At 40.3% G+C, this 15776-nt stretch overlaps 1 protein-coding gene and 2 non-coding genes across 3 annotated transcripts in view; 1 reads left to right on the top strand and 2 right to left on the bottom strand.

Annotated features, from left to right (window-relative positions):
* LOC148571048 (uncharacterized) overlaps positions 1–15776 on the top strand; it is a 121721-nt gene that overhangs the window by 97337 nt on the left and 8608 nt on the right. The window lies entirely within an intron of this gene.
* LOC148571050 (small nucleolar RNA R71) lies at positions 5675–5778 on the bottom strand. Its single transcript, XR_015909009.1, has one exon. It is a non-coding gene; the product is annotated as a small nucleolar RNA R71 (small nucleolar RNA).
* On the bottom strand, positions 15488–15591 carry LOC148571049 (small nucleolar RNA R71). The gene has a single exon (XR_015909008.1). It is a non-coding gene; the product is annotated as a small nucleolar RNA R71 (small nucleolar RNA).

The raw sequence follows: 15776 nt of genomic DNA, 5'->3' as shown, positions 1-15776 counted from the left end.
CATTGAACCTCCTTATGCCCTTCATGAGCTCTGATGAGTATTCCTCTTCTGAAGAGAATGAGGATGTTACTGAAGAGCAAACTGCCAAGTTTCTTGGTGCAATCATGAAGCTGAATGCCAAATTATTTGGCATTGATACTTGGGAAGTTGAACCTCCTTTGTTCATCAATGAACTAAGTGATCTGGATCAACTGACATTGCCTCAGAAGAGACAGGATCCTGGAAAGTTCATAATACCCTGTACCATAGGCACCATGATCTTTAAGGCTCTGTGTGACCTTGGTTCAGGAATAAACCTCATGCCCCTCTCTGTAATAGAGAAACTGGGAATCTATAGGGTGCAAGCTGCTAAAATCTCATTAGAGATGGCAGACAGCTCAAGAAAACAAGCTTATGGACAGGTAGAGGACGTGTTAGTAAAGGTTGAGGGCCTTTACATCCCTACTGATTTCATAGTCTTGGATACTGGAAAGGAAGAGGATGAATCCATCATCCTAGGAAGACCTTTCCTAGCCACAGCAAGAGCTGTGATTGATGTGGACAGAGGAGAACTAGTCCTTCAATTGAATGAGGACAACCTTGTGTTTACAACTCAAGGATCTCTCTCTGCAACCATGGAGAGGAAGCATGAAAAGCTTCTCTCAAAGCAGAGTCAACCAGAGCCCCCACAGTCAAACTCTAAGTTTGGTGTTGGGAGGCCACAACCAAACTCTAAGTTTGGTGTTGAACTCCCATATCCAAACTCTAAGTTTGGTGTTGGGGAGTTTCAACAATGTTCTGAACATCTGTGAGGCTCCATGAGAGCCCACTGTCAAGCTATTGACATTAAAGAAGCGCTTGTTGGGAGGCAACCCAATGTTTATCTAATTCTTATTTTTATTGTTTTTCATGTTTTCTTAGGTTCATGATCATGTGGAGTCATAAAATAAATATAAAAATTGAAAACGGAATCAAAAACAGCAGAAGAAAAATCACACCCTGGAGGAGCATCTGTCTGGCGTTCAACGCCAGAACAGAGCATGGTTCTGGCGCTGAACGCCCAAAATGGGCAGCATCCTGGCGCTGAACGCCCAGAACAAGCATGGTTCTGGCGTTCAACGCCAGAAATGGCAGCAAATGGGCGTTGAACGCCCAAAATGGGCACCAACCTGGCGCTGAACGCCCAGAGTTGTGTGCAAGGGCATTTTACATGCCTAATTTGGTGCAGGGATGTAAATGCCTTGACACCTCAGGATCTGTGGACCCCACAGGATCATCTCAGGATCTGTGGACCCCACAGGATCCCCACCTACCTCATCATCTCTCTTTCCATTCATGATCATCCCTTCTGTTTTCCATTCACCACTCACATCCATACACCCACTACCTTCAAAATTCAACATCTCTCTCCCACCCAATCCCACCCATATGGCCGAATACACACTCCCATCCATCTCCTCCATATCTTCTTCATTCTTTCTTCTTTTGCTCGAGGGCGAGCAATATTCTAAGTTTGGTGTGGTAAAAGCATAGCTTTTTTGTTTTTTCCATAACCATTGATGGCACCTAAGGCCAGAGAAACCTCTAGAAAGAGGAAAGGGAAGACAACAGCTTCCATCAAGGGTCTATAGCTCAGTGGTAGAATATTTGACTGCAAATCAAGAAATCCCTGAGATACCTCAGGGGATACATTTTCTTCCACACAATTATTGGAAGCAACTAAAGGTGGAACATCAAGAGCACTCCATCATCCTTCATGAAATCAGAGAAGATCTAAAAGCAATGAAGGAGGAGCAACAAAGGCAAGGAAGAGACATAGAAGAGCTCAAGGACATCATTGGTTCCTCAAGAAGAAAACGCCACCATCACTAAGGTGGATTCATTCCTTGCTCTTATTTCTTCTGTTTTTCGTTTTCTATGATATGTGCTTATCTATGTTTGTGTCTTCACTACATGATCATTAGTAGTTAGTAACTTTGTCTTAAAGTTATAAATGTCCTATGAATCCATCACCTCTCTTAAATGAAAAATGTTATAATTCAAAAGAACAAGAAGTACATGAGTTTCGAATTTATCCTTGAACTTAGCTTAATTATATTGATGTGGTGGCAATGCTTCTTGTTTTCTGAATGAATGCTTGAACAGTGCATATGTCTTTTGAAGTTGTTGTTTAAGAATGTTAAATATGTTGGCTCTTGAAAGAATGATGACTAGGAGACATGTTATTTGATAATCTGAAAAATCATAAAAATGATTCTTGAAGAAAGAAAAAGCAGCAAAGAACAAAGCTTGCAGAAAAAAAAAAGGGGGCGAAAAAAAAAATAGAAAGAAAAAGAAAAAGCAAGCAGAAAAAGTGATGCCAAGGCATCATAGGCTAGTTTCACTAGCATTTTTCTGTTAGTTTTAGTTGTTTTATGCATTTTCTTGAGCTTAAAGTAACCAAAAATGGTTAAATGAAGAACAAAGCAATGAACCATCCAAACAACATGATTTTGATGCATATTCCATGAGTTTTAGTTATAATACTTAAATGCTATGAATGGAAGATTTCTCATGAAATTTTGCAAGACTTTGATGCAATTGTTTGGATGATTTCAGGGAAGAAGAGGCTAGGCAAGGAAGCAACAAAATCAATAAAGGAAGCTTGAATATCACATGTGGAGTTTAAGTTCCAGTTTAAGCCTAAACTAGAGCTTAAACGCCAAAAATCATGAAGGATAAGAAATGCTGGAATTGAAGTTTAACCTCCAGTTTGACCTCAAACTGGAGGTTAAACGCCAGAATGAAAAGCCTCACTAAAGAAGCATTCCACGTTTAACCTCCAGTTTGACCTCAAACTGGAGGTTAAACGCCAGAATGAGTATGCCACCCAGGGAGGAGTTCCACGTTTAACCTCCAGTTTGACCTCAAACTGGAGGTTAAACGCCAGAACCAGGAAGAGTACCAGGGAGCCATTCCACGTTTAAGCTCCAGTTTAACCTCAAACTGGAGCTTAGACGTGTTCGACAGCTTTTCTACTCCAGGGTTGCTCTCTCCATTTCCACGTTTAACCTCCAGTTTGACCTCAAACTAGAGGTTAAACGTGTTCGACACCTCCAGGGCTACCATTCTAAGCTTCCACGTTTAACCTCCAGTTTGACCTCAAACTGGAGGTTAAACGTGTTCGACCTCCAGTATGCCTCCACCCTTTTCCATGTTTAACCTCCAGTTTGACCTCAAACTGGAGGTTAAACGTGTTCGACCTCCAGTATGCCTCCACCCTTTTCCACGTTTAACCTCCAGTTTGACCTCAAACTGGAGGTTAAACGTGTTCGACCTCCAGGGCTGCCCTTCCTATCTCCACGTTTAAGCTTCAGTTTAACCTTAAACTGAAGCTTAAACGTGTTCGACTACATGACTCTCCAGGGCTACCTTCTTCCATTTCCACGTTTAAGCTTCAGTTTAACCTTAAACTGAAGCTTAAACGTGCTTCTACAAAAGGCCTCACTGGAAGTGTCTGGCGTTTAAGCTGCAGTTTAAGCTTAAACTACAACTTAAACGCCACTCTTGGAAAAGGTTTCTGGGCCAAAAATATTGTGATTTAAGTTAGTCTTTGAGCACAAAGATTAACTTAAACTTACTTTGGTATGAAACCCAATTGAATATCATGGTTTATGGGATTGGGCCTGAAGGATTGATGAGTTTGAAATCTCAATTTATTGAGTCATGTGTCATTATTTGATTATCACTAAGTTGGCTCAATAAATGTTACAGGATTTGGATCAACAACCTCATCAAGATTATGGATCATAAACCCAAGGCAAAAGGAAAGCAAGGAGAGGCCTCAAAGCCCAAGAAGCACAACTGAAGCTCAATAAAGAAAGTGTATAAATAGGATAGAAGTTAAGTTGGAGGGGACTTTTACTTTCACTTTTAGCTAGTTTTCCTTTTCTTTGTAATTGAATTCAGAGCTATGATTCACTAAACCCCCTTTCATTGGGTTAGGGAGCTCTATTGTAATTCAATGAATCAATAATAGTTTATCTTCTTCTCCAATCTTTTCTCTTGAATTTTGTTAGAAAGCTTCTCGATCTAATTCCATTGAGTAGTTGTCTTGGGAAAGAAACTACCCATACTTGGAATCCTTCGGAGCCTTGGGAAAGGAATGGAGGATTCATGCTAGAGAAGCTTTCTCACAGTGAATTGGATTGGGGTTTGGATGGATATTGTGACATGTAATCCTACCAAATTGTGGTTCATGAAATTGTGTGGTATAATCAGTGATCAAGCATCATCTCTTCTTATGAACATTTAAACCAAGGGATTGGGAATTTGTTTGTTTTTAGAGAGAATTGGTGAGCCAAGGGATTGGGATCCAATCATATAAGATTGCCAAGCAAAATTCAATGAATGCATTGATTGAAGAAGAGATATACATGTTTTGATTCGGAGATTTCAATATCTCCTAAACCCAATGAATTCCCCATTTCTGATTTCCACTTTCTCTTTACATTCTGCAACTCAATTCATGCAATCATCCCCATTCCCTTTTAATTTCAGCAATTTAGTTTCTGCTCTTTAATTCATGCAATTTAAGATTCCGCCATTTCAATTCCTTGTCATTTACTTTTCCCCGCCAATTTTACATACCACAATACTCATCTCAATCTTGATTCCGCTCAACTAGAACACACTTCTAATCCGAATTGCTCACTCAACCAATCCTTGTGGGATTCGACCTCACTCTATTGTGAGTTTTTACTTGACGATAACCGGTGCACTTGCCGGAAGGAATTTTGCCGATCGTGCAATTTCCTAAATCGTAGCATAACTAGATTATGCGCATCAAGTTTATGGCGCCGTTGCCGGGGATTGGTTTTCGATTGACAATTCTCAAATTGGAAGCTAACTAGATTGAGCAATTTTCTCTTGCTTTGTTAATTCTGTCCAAGATACTTGTTGAATTTTAATTTCTGCACTTGGTTACATGCTTTCCTTCTTTATGCCTTTAAATTCATGCAACTAACTCACTGACTCACTAACTGTTTGAATTAATTCCTCAATTGAGCTAACCATACTCTTCCATTAACCAAGAGTATTTCACTTGTTTGTGTTTGAGCTGTGTTCTTGTATGACAGGTAGGAGAGGAGAGACATCAACTCCTCCATATACCGAACCAGAGAGGACCCTTCATAGACTTAGAAGGGAAGCAAGAGGGAAGAGAGTAGTGGGAGAAGAGGAATCTGAAGGAGAATCTGAGGACAATTTTGAGGAAGCTTTAGATCTCAACATGGATAGAGAAGTTCACAACCATGAGAGAGCTGATGGAAACGATGCCATCCCTGAGAGGAGGGTTCTTAGTTCATACATAAACCCAACCTCTGGGAATTGTGGTAGTAGCATCCAGAAACCACCCATTCAGGCCAACAATTTTGAGCTCAAGCCACAGCTAATATCACTAGTGGAGAATCATTGTTCCTTTGGAGGAAGTGCTAATGAAGACCCAAACCAACATCTCACAAAATTCCTGAGAATTTGTGACACTGTGAAGTCCAATGGAGTCCAGGAAGATGCCTATAAACTGCTTTTGTTCCCATTTTCACTTAGGGACAAAGCAGCTAAGTGGCTGGAATCATTCCCAAGGGGGAGTCTAACAACATGGGATGAGGTGGAAAGCAAGTTTCTGGCACGTTTCTACCCTCCACAAAAGGTCAATAGGCTTCGATCTGAGGTTCAGACTTTTAGACAACAAGATGGTGAAACTCTCTACGAGGCATGGGAGAGATTCAAGGACTTGACAAGGAAATGCCCACCAAACATGTTCCATGATTGGGTGCAACTGCACATCTTCTATGATGGGCTCTCTTATGAATCAAGGAAGGCTGTAGACCATTCATCAGGAGGTTCATTGAACAGGAAAAAGACTGTGGAAGAAGCCATTGAAGTGATCGAGACAGTGGCTGAGAATGAGTACTACTATGCATCAGAAAGGCACAACACTAAGGGAGTCATGGAGCTGAACCATGTTGATACAATTCTAGCCCAAAACAAGGTGTTTGCCAAGCAACTAGCAGAGCTTACCAGGCAATTAGAAACAAAGCAAGTGGCTGCAATACACACACAAGATCAAGAGGAAGTAGGCATTGAAGGAGGTGATTGGGATGAGGCTAACTATGTGGGAAACCAACAAAGGCAATCATATGATCCACATTCCAACACTTACAACCCAGGCTGGAGAAACCACCCAAACTTTGGGTGGGGAAACCAACAAACCCAACCACAAAACCACAAACCTTACAACCACAATCAACATAACAATTCCACATACCAAAACTCCAACCAAAGATCATACCAAGCCACACAAAACACTTACCCCCAACCATCATATCATGGCCAAAATAATCAACATACCCAACCTAATCCGAACCAACAATTTCAAGATCAATTAAACCGGATAGAAGGAATGCTTGCAACCATGAGCCAAGACATAATTGAATTGAAAGCTTTTAAGGAAGAAGTAAATTCTAACTTGCAAAACCAAGGAGCTGCCATCCAGAAGCTAGAAAATCAAATTTTGTATTTGACTAAGCAAGCCCCTGGGACAAGCGGTTCTCATGCTGCCAAGGCTATTGCAAGGGAAGAATGTAAGGCCATAACCCTCAGAAGTGGAAAGAATCTAAAGGAGATCTCAAGGGAAACCACAGAGGATGAAGCAAAGGAAAATGTGAAAGACAAAGAACAAGGACAATCTGTTACACCGTTTGCAACAAAAGAAAAAGAAAAAGAGGTCCTGAAGCCTTACACACCTAAAGCACCTTATCCTCAACGTTTGATGAAAAGTGAAAAGGATGGCCAATTCTCCAGGTTCTTGGAGATTTTCAAGAAGCTTCAAATCAACATTCCCTTTGCTGAGGCAATAGAGCAAATGCCACTCTATGCAAAATTCTTAAAAGAATTAATGACCAAGAAGAGAAGCTGGAGAAATGAGGAAACTGTGTTGTTAACTGAAGAATGCAGTGCCATCATTCAGCACAAATTGCCTCAGAAATTAAAGGACCCAGGCAGTTTCCAAATCCCCTGCATTATAGGAGAAGTCATGGTGGAGAAGGCCTTGTGTGATTTAGGGGCCAGCATCAATTTGATGTCGCTAACAATGATGAGAAGAATGAAGATTGAGGAAGCCAAACCAACAAGAATGGCCCTCCAATTGGCAGATCGAACTTTTAAATTCCCTCATGGGATAGTTGAGGATTTGTTGGTGAAAGTGGGAGAATTTATATTTCCTGCTGATTTTGTGGTGTTAGATATGGAGGAAGAAGCCAAAGCTTCAATAATTCTGGGAAGACCCTTCCTAGCTACTGCTGGAGCCATCATAGATGTACAAAAGGGTGAACTCACTCTTAGACTACATGATGAGAAATTGGTGTTTAATGTATTCAAGGCAATGAGCTATCCATCAGAATCACTAAGGGAATGCATGAGGGTTGATGTAGTGGACATTGCAGTACAAGAAACTTTTGAGGAAACAATAAAGGAATTGGCAGAGGAGGAGTTCACCAAGGATATTGAAGTTAGTGATATCAAGGGTGCTGACACAACCATGCTAAGCATGCCAGAGAGAGTGAAAGAAGAAAAGGAAGCACCAAAACCTGAGCTCAAAGCCTTGCCCCCTAATCTCAAGTATGCATACTTGGGTAGTGATGAGAGTCACCCTGTTATCATTAGCTCTGCCCTGAGCCAAGAACAGGAAGAAGAATTGATCAAGGTGCTGCAAACTCATCAAGATGCCATTGGATGGACCCTAGCTGATTTGAAGGGGATAAGTTCATCCATATGCATGCATAAAATCTTGTTAGAAGAGGATGCTAGACCCTCCATTCAAGCTCAGAGAAGATTGAATCCCGTCATGAAAGAAGTGGTACAAAAGGAAGTCAGGAAGTTATGGCAGGCAGGGGTAATCTACCCCATTTCTGATAGCCCATGGGTTAGTCCCATCCATGTAGTTCCTAAGAAAGGTGGCATAACTGTGGTACCAAATGAGAAGAACGAACTCATACCCACAAGAACCGTCACTGGGTGGAGGATGTGCATAGACTACAGGAAGCTCAATGAAGCCACCAGAAAGGATCATTTCCCACTCCCATTCATGGATCAGATGCTTGAAAGGCTTGCCGGACATGCTTACTATTGCTTCTTGGATGGATATTCAGGATACAACCAAATAGTAGTTGATCCGAGTGATCAAGAGAAAACATCATTTGTTTGTCCATATGGAGTTTTTGCTTATAGACGCATGCCCTTTGGATTGTGCAATGCACCTGCCACTTTCCAAAGATGCATGTTGTCCATCTTTTCAGACATGATTGAAAAATTTATTGAGGTCTTCATGGACGATTTTTCTGTGTTTGGGGATTCTTTTCCCAGCTGCCTACACCACCTTGCCTTGGTGCTTAAGAGGTGCCAAGAGACTAACCTAGTATTAAACTGGGAAAAGTGTCATTTCATGGTCACAGAAGGAATAGTCCTTGGCCACAAAATCTCTAATAGAGGCATGGAGGTGGACAGAGATAAGATGGAAATCATTGAAAAACCACCTCCACCAAGTAATGTCAAGGCAGTTAGGAGTTTTTTGGGACACGCTGGTTTTTACAGAAGGTTTATTAGAGACTTTTCTAAAATAGCCAAACCTTTGAGTAACTTGCTTGTCTCTGATACACCCTTTGTATTTGATAAAAATTGCATGCTAGCCTATGAACTTTTGAAGCAAAAACTTTCCTCTGCACCTATCATTGCCCCACCTGATTGGAACTTACCTTTTGAACTGATGTGTGATGCATCAGACCTTGCTATTGGGGCAGTGTTAGGACAAAGGAAAGACAATTTGGTACATGTGATTTATTATGCCAGTAAAGTCTTGAATGCTAACCAAAGGAATTACACAACCACTGAAAAAGAACTCTTGGCAATAGTCTTTGCATTTGACAAATTTAGATCTTATCTCATTGGATCTAAAGTCATTGTCTTCACTGATCATTCAGCTTTAAAATATTTACTTGCTAAACAAGAATCTAAACCAAGACTTATTAGATGGGTTCTTTTGTTGCAGGAATTTGACATTGAAATCAAAGACAAGAAGGGTGTAGAGAACAAGGTGGCAGATCATTTATCAAGGATACCATGTGAAGAAGGAAGCACACGAAGCACACATATAAATGAGTGCTTTCCTGATGAACAACTCATGGTAATTCACAAAGCACCCTGGTTTGCAGACATAGCAAACTTCAAGGCCACTGGGAGTTTACCTTTGGAATTTAACAAACATCAAAGGAAGAAATTGGTAAATGATGCCAAATACTTCATCTGGGACGAACCATACTTGTTCAAAAAATGTTCCGATGGCATACTCAGAAGATGCATATCCGAGGAAGAAGGAAGGGAAGTTTTATGGGACTGCCATGGCTCTACTTATGGAGGGCACTTTGCAGGAGAAAGAACAGCAGCTAAGGTGTTGCAGTGTGGTTTTTATTGGCCCACTATCTTCAAAGATGCAAAAGAATTAGTGAAGCACTGCCATGAATGCCATAAAGCTGGGAACCTGCCAAGAAGAAATGAAATGCCACAACAATTCATTCTGGAACTTGAATTGTTTGATGTGTGGGGGATAGATTTCATGGGACCATTTCCCTCCTCATACTCAAATAATTACATTCTTGTGGCAGTAGACTATGTCTCCAAATGGGTTGAAGCAATAGCAACTCCAACCAATGATAATAAGGTAGTCATGAACTTCCTCAGAAAACACATTTTTTGCCGTTTTGGGGTTCCAAGAGCAATCATCAGTGATGGAGGAAGCCACTTCTACAACAAACCATTAGAGGCATTGCTCCTAAAATATGGAGTCAAACACAGGGTAGCCACACCATACCATCCACAGACAAGTGGGCAAGCCGAAATATCTAACAGAGAACTCAAAAGGATCCTGGAAAAGACTGTGGGAACTTCAAGGAAGGACTGGTCGATTAAGCTAGATGATGCTCTTTGGGCATACAGGACAGCTTTCAAAACACCAATTGGAATGTCTCCTTACCAACTAGTATATGGAAAAGCTTGCCATCTGCCACTGGAGTTGGAACACAAGGCATACTGGGCCTTGAAACTTCTGAACTTGGACAACAAAGCCGCTGGAGAAAGAAGGATGTTGCAAATTCAAGAGTTGGAAGAATTCAGAGCGGAAGCTTATGAGAATGCCAAAATTTACAAAGAAAGAGCAAAGAAGAAGCATGACAGCAACATAGCCCCAAGGAAATTTGAAGAAGGGCAAAAAGTATTGCTATACAATTCTAGGCTGAAGCTATTTCTAGGGAAGCTAAAATCAAGGTGGTCTGGACCATTCCTTGTCACCAAGGTCTCCAATTATGGACAAGTAGAAATCATGGAAGAAAAGTCACAACGAACCTTCATTGTTAACGGTCAAAGACTCAAACATTACTTGGGAGATGTGGAGGAGAAGGACAAAGTTAAATATCACCTCAACTGAGGAAGCTGACCGTCAAGCTAATGATGTTAAAGAAGCGCTTGTTGGGAGGCAACCCAACCTAAGGTAATACCTTGTTGCTGTTTCTTTATTTGTTTTAATAAAAAGGGTGAAGTAGTTTCTGTGCATTGCAAAGAATTAAGTTTGGTGTTTCACACCAAACAATGAATTCATGGATCAATAATTCAAAGGGGAATGTGTGACTCTAAGTTTGGTGTTCCACCATAAAGATCAACTGAACACAACAACCTTTGAATTATATGAAAGGAACAACTATTCTAAGCAGTCACAGAAATGCTTAAAACCCTTAGTAGCAACATCATTTCAAGATAACTCAAGGATTCAAAAGAACAGAGAAGTAAGTGGGAGATTAAGTTTGGTGTTCACACACCAACCTAAGAATCCGATACTTACCCACACATAGTTGAGCTAACCACTCAAGTGCTTGAGAAGCAAGCAACTTCATTACTCTTTGCAGGAAAGGAAACAAGAACTTTAAAGCATGAAGCAACATTTAGGAAGAAGAAGGAGAAATCAAATTGTTTCCTGACAACAAAGAGAAAACAAGGAGTTTCACAAGGTGGTATTGTTCCTTGATAATTCTTTAAAAAGGGCAAACAAAAGCATGCGTGTTCTGGTTTAAACTGTAAATGTTGAATCTTTCTGGAAGGTGTAGTTTTTTTTTAGTATGTCTGTTTGTTAATTGCTTTGAATAAAGTGAATGCCTAGATGTTTGGATATAACTTCACCTTCTTAAACAAGTGCGTGCCATGCTTGTTCTGTTTCCAAAAATAAAAGAAAAGTTTGAACAAAAGTAACTTGGCTAAATTAGTGACAAATCAGGTAGAATTAAGTGGTGGTATGCATGCTTGATTGTTTAGTCAGATCACTAAAATTAGAGTGTAGAATTATCATTTTTATGTAGAAAGTGAAAATTGTCTATGGATCTTGATGAATAAATGTCTTTTGCCATGAAAAAGAAAGAAAAAGAAAAAAAAAAAAAAAAAAGCCACGGAAAAAGGCAACCAAAAAGCAAAAAAATTGAGAAAATAAGCTAGGTACCAATGGTTTGAACTTCTGAGACAAATGCCTGTGGTGTTTATGTATTAAGGATATGCTTGGATGAATAGGTTCTGAGGAGTGTTTCAACACTTGGTAACTTGGGTTAACTAACCCGGGATTATCAACCAAAAGTCCATTATCAAGAGCAACCTAAATACAAAACATTTAGTCACACAAAGAGGTGCTGGGCACCAATGTCTCAAGAAGAAATGTGAACCAAAATGCCTAAAGTGGATATGTGTAGTGCACTGATAAGAAAAAGAAAATGCCAAAGGCTTGTGCAACACATGACACTAAGCAAACAAGGAGCAAAAGAAGCTCTAAGAAAAAGAAGAGAAAAACAAAGAAGAGAAAAGTGCCAAAGACATAAGAATAACAAGAGGCCATAGCAATGTTTGATGGATGCAATGAAAAAGTGATAATCCTACCTGATAAGTATGAAAAAGTGATGCTGCAACTTTCTGCATAAAACCCTTCTGATGAACTTCAAATGCTTGCTAATATAGCCAATGTAATTGCTTTCTGTTTCATACTTTCTTCTCAAATAACTCAAGACTTGCTTAGGGACAAGCAAGTATTAAGTTTGGTGTTGTGATGCCAAGGCATCATAGGCTAGTTTCACTAGCATTTTTCTGTTAGTTTTAGTTGTTTTATGCATTTTCTTGAGCTTAAAGTAACCAAAAATGGTTAAATGAAGAACAAAGCAATGAACCATCCAAACAACATGATTTTGATGCATATTCCATGAGTTTTAGTTATAATACTTAAATGCTATGAATGGAAGATTTCTCATGAAATTTTGCAAGACTTTGATGCAATTGTTTGGATGATTTCAGGGAAGAAGAGGCTAGGCAAGGAAGCAACAAAATCAATAAAGGAAGCTTGAATATCACATGTGGAGTTTAAGTTCCAGTTTAAGCCTAAACTAGAGCTTAAACGCCAAAAATCATGAAGGATAAGAAATGCTGGAATTGAAGTTTAACCTCCAGTTTGACCTCAAACTGGAGGTTAAACGCCAGAATGAAAAGCCTCACTAAAGAAGCATTCCACGTTTAACCTCCAGTTTGACCTCAAACTGGAGGTTAAACGCCAGAATGAGTATGCCACCCAGGGAGGAGTTCCACGTTTAACCTCCAGTTTGACCTCAAACTGGAGGTTAAACGCCAGAACCAGGAAGAGTACCAGGGAGCCATTCCACGTTTAAGCTCCAGTTTGACCTCAAACTGGAGCTTAGACGTGTTCGACAGCTTTTCTACTCCAGGGTTGCTCTCTCCATTTCCACGTTTAACCTCCAGTTTGACCTCAAACTGGAGGTTAAACGTGTTCGACACCTCCAGGGCTACCATTCTAAGCTTCCACGTTTAACCTCCAGTTTGACCTCAAACTGGAGGTTAAACGTGTTCGACCTCCAGTATGCCTCCACCCTTTTCCACGTTTAACCTCCAGTTTGACCTCAAACTGGAGGTTAAACGTGTTCGACCTCCAGTATGCCTCCACCCTTTTCCACGTTTAACCTCCAGTTTGACCTCAAACTGGAGGTTAAACGTGTTCGACCTCCAGGGCTGCCCTTCCTATCTCCACGTTTAAGCTTCAGTTTAACCTTAAACTGAAGCTTAAACGTGTTCGACTACATGACTCTCCAGGGCTACCTTCTTCCATTTCCACGTTTAAGCTTCAGTTTAACCTTAAACTGAAGCTTAAACGTGCTTCTACAAAAGGCCTCACTGGAAGTGTCTGGCGTTTAAGCTGCAGTTTAAGCTTAAACTACAACTTAAACGCCACTCTTGGAAAAGGTTTCTGGGCCAAAAATATTGTGATTTAAGTTAGTCTTTGAGCACAAAGATTAACTTAAACTTACTTTGGTATGAAACCCAATTGAATATCATGGTTTATGGGATTGAGCCTGAAGGATTGATGAGTTTGAAATCTCAATTTATTGAGTCATGTGTCATTATTTGATTATCACTAAGTTGGCTCAATAAATGTTACAGGATTTGGATCAACAACCTCATCAAGATTATGGATCATAAACCCAAGGCAAAAGGAAAGCAAGGAGAGGCCTCAAAGCCCAAGAAGCACAACTGAAGCTCAATAAAGAAAGTGTATAAATAGGATAGAAGTTAAGTTGGAGGGGACTTTTACTTTCACTTTTAGCTAGTTTTCCTTTTCTTTGTAATTGAATTCAGAGCTATGATTCACTAAACCCCCTTTCATTGGGTTAGGGAGCTCTATTGTAATTCAATGAATCAATAATAGTTTATCTTCTTCTCCAATCTTTTCTCTTGAATTTTGTTAGAAAGCTTCTCGATCTAATTCCATTGAGTAGTTGTCTTGGGAAAGAAACTACCCATACTTGGAATCCTTCGGAGCCTTGGGAAAGGAATGGAGGATTCATGCTAGAGAAGCTTTCTCACAGTGAATTGGATTGGGGTTTGGATGGATATTGTGACATGTAATCCTACCAAATTGTGGTTCATGAAATTGTGTGGTATAATCAGTGATCAAGCATCATCTCTTCTTATGAACATTTAAACCAAGGGATTGGGAATTTGTTTGTTTTTAGAGAGAATTGGTGAGCCAAGGGATTGGGATCCAATCATATAAGATTGCCAAGCAAAATTCAATGAATGCATTGATTGAAGAAGAGATATACATGTTTTGATTCGGAGATTTCAATATCTCCTAAACCCAATGAATTCCCCATTTCTGATTTCCACTTTCTCTTTACATTCTGCAACTCAATTCATGCAATCACCCCCATTCCCTTTTAATTTCAGCAATTTAGTTTCTGCTCTTTAATTCATGCAATTTAAGATTCCGCCATTTCAATTCCTTGTCATTTACTTTTCCCCGCCAATTTTACATACCACAATACTCATCTCAATCTTGATTCCGCTCAACTAGAACACACTTCTAATCCGAATTGCTCACTCAACCAATCCTTGTGGGATTCGACCTCACTCTATTGTGAGTTTTTACTTGACGATAACCGGTGCACTTGCCGGAAGGAATTTTGCCGATCGTGCAATTTCCTAAATCGTAGCATAACTAGATTATGCGCATCAAGTTTATGGCGCCGTTGCCGGGGATTGGTTTTCGATTGACAATTCTCAAATTGGAAGCTAACTAGATTGAGCAATTTTCTCTTGCTTTGTTAATTCTGTCCAAGATACTTGTTGAATTTTAATTTCTGCACTTGGTTACATGCTTTCCTTCTTTATGCCTTTAAATTCATGCAACTAACTCACTGACTCACTAACTGTTTGAATTAATTCCTCAATTGAGCTAACCATACTCTTCCATTAACCAAGAGTATTTCACTTGTTTGTGTTTGAGCTGTGTTCTTGTATGACAGGTAGGAGAGGAGAGACATCAACTCCTCCATATACCGAACCAGAGAGGACCCTTCATAGACTTAGAAGGGAAGCAAGAGGGAAGAGAGTAGTGGGAGAAGAGGAATCTGAAGGAGAATCTGAGGACAATTTTGAGGAAGCTTTAGATCTCAACATGGATAGAGAAGTTCACAACCATGAGAGAGCTGATGGAAACGATGCCATCCCTGAGAGGAGGGTTCTTAGTTCATACATAAACCCAACCTCTGGGAATTGTGGTAGTAGCATCCAGAAACCACCCATTCAGGCCAACAATTTTGAGCTCAAGCCACAGCTAATATCACTAGTGGAGAATCATTGTTCCTTTGGAGGAAGTGCTAATGAAGACCCAAACCAACATCTCACAAAATTCCTGAGAATTTGTGACACTGTGAAGTCCAATGGAGTCCAGGAAGATGCCTATAAACTGCTTTTGTTCCCATTTTCACTTAGGGACAAAGCAGCTAAGTGGCTGGAATCATTCCCAAGGGGGAGTCTAACAACATGGGATGAGGTGGAAAGCAAGTTTCTGGCACGTTTCTACCCTCCACAAAAGGTCAATAGGCTTCGATCTGAGGTTCAGACTTTTAGACAACAAGATGGTGAAACTCTCTACGAGGCATGGGAGAGATTCAAGGACTTGACAAGGAAATGCCCACCAAACATGTTCCATGATTGGGTGCAACTGCACATCTTCTATGATGGGCTCTCTTATGAATCAAGGAAGGCTGTAGACCATTCATCAGGAGGTTCATTGAACAGGAAAAAGACTGTGGAAGAAGCCATTGAAGTGATCGAGACAGTGGCTGAGAATGAGTACTACTATGCATCAGAAAGGCACAACACTAAGG

Source organism: Arachis ipaensis, chromosome B3 (assembly GCF_059453495.1).
Source record: "Arachis ipaensis isolate K30076 ecotype BB chromosome B3, ASM5945349v1, whole genome shotgun sequence".
NCBI classification, from domain to species: Eukaryota; Viridiplantae; Streptophyta; class Magnoliopsida; order Fabales; family Fabaceae; genus Arachis; species Arachis ipaensis.
The sequence above is the reverse complement of the archived record's forward strand: the minus strand, read 5'-3'. Positions and strand labels throughout refer to the sequence as shown.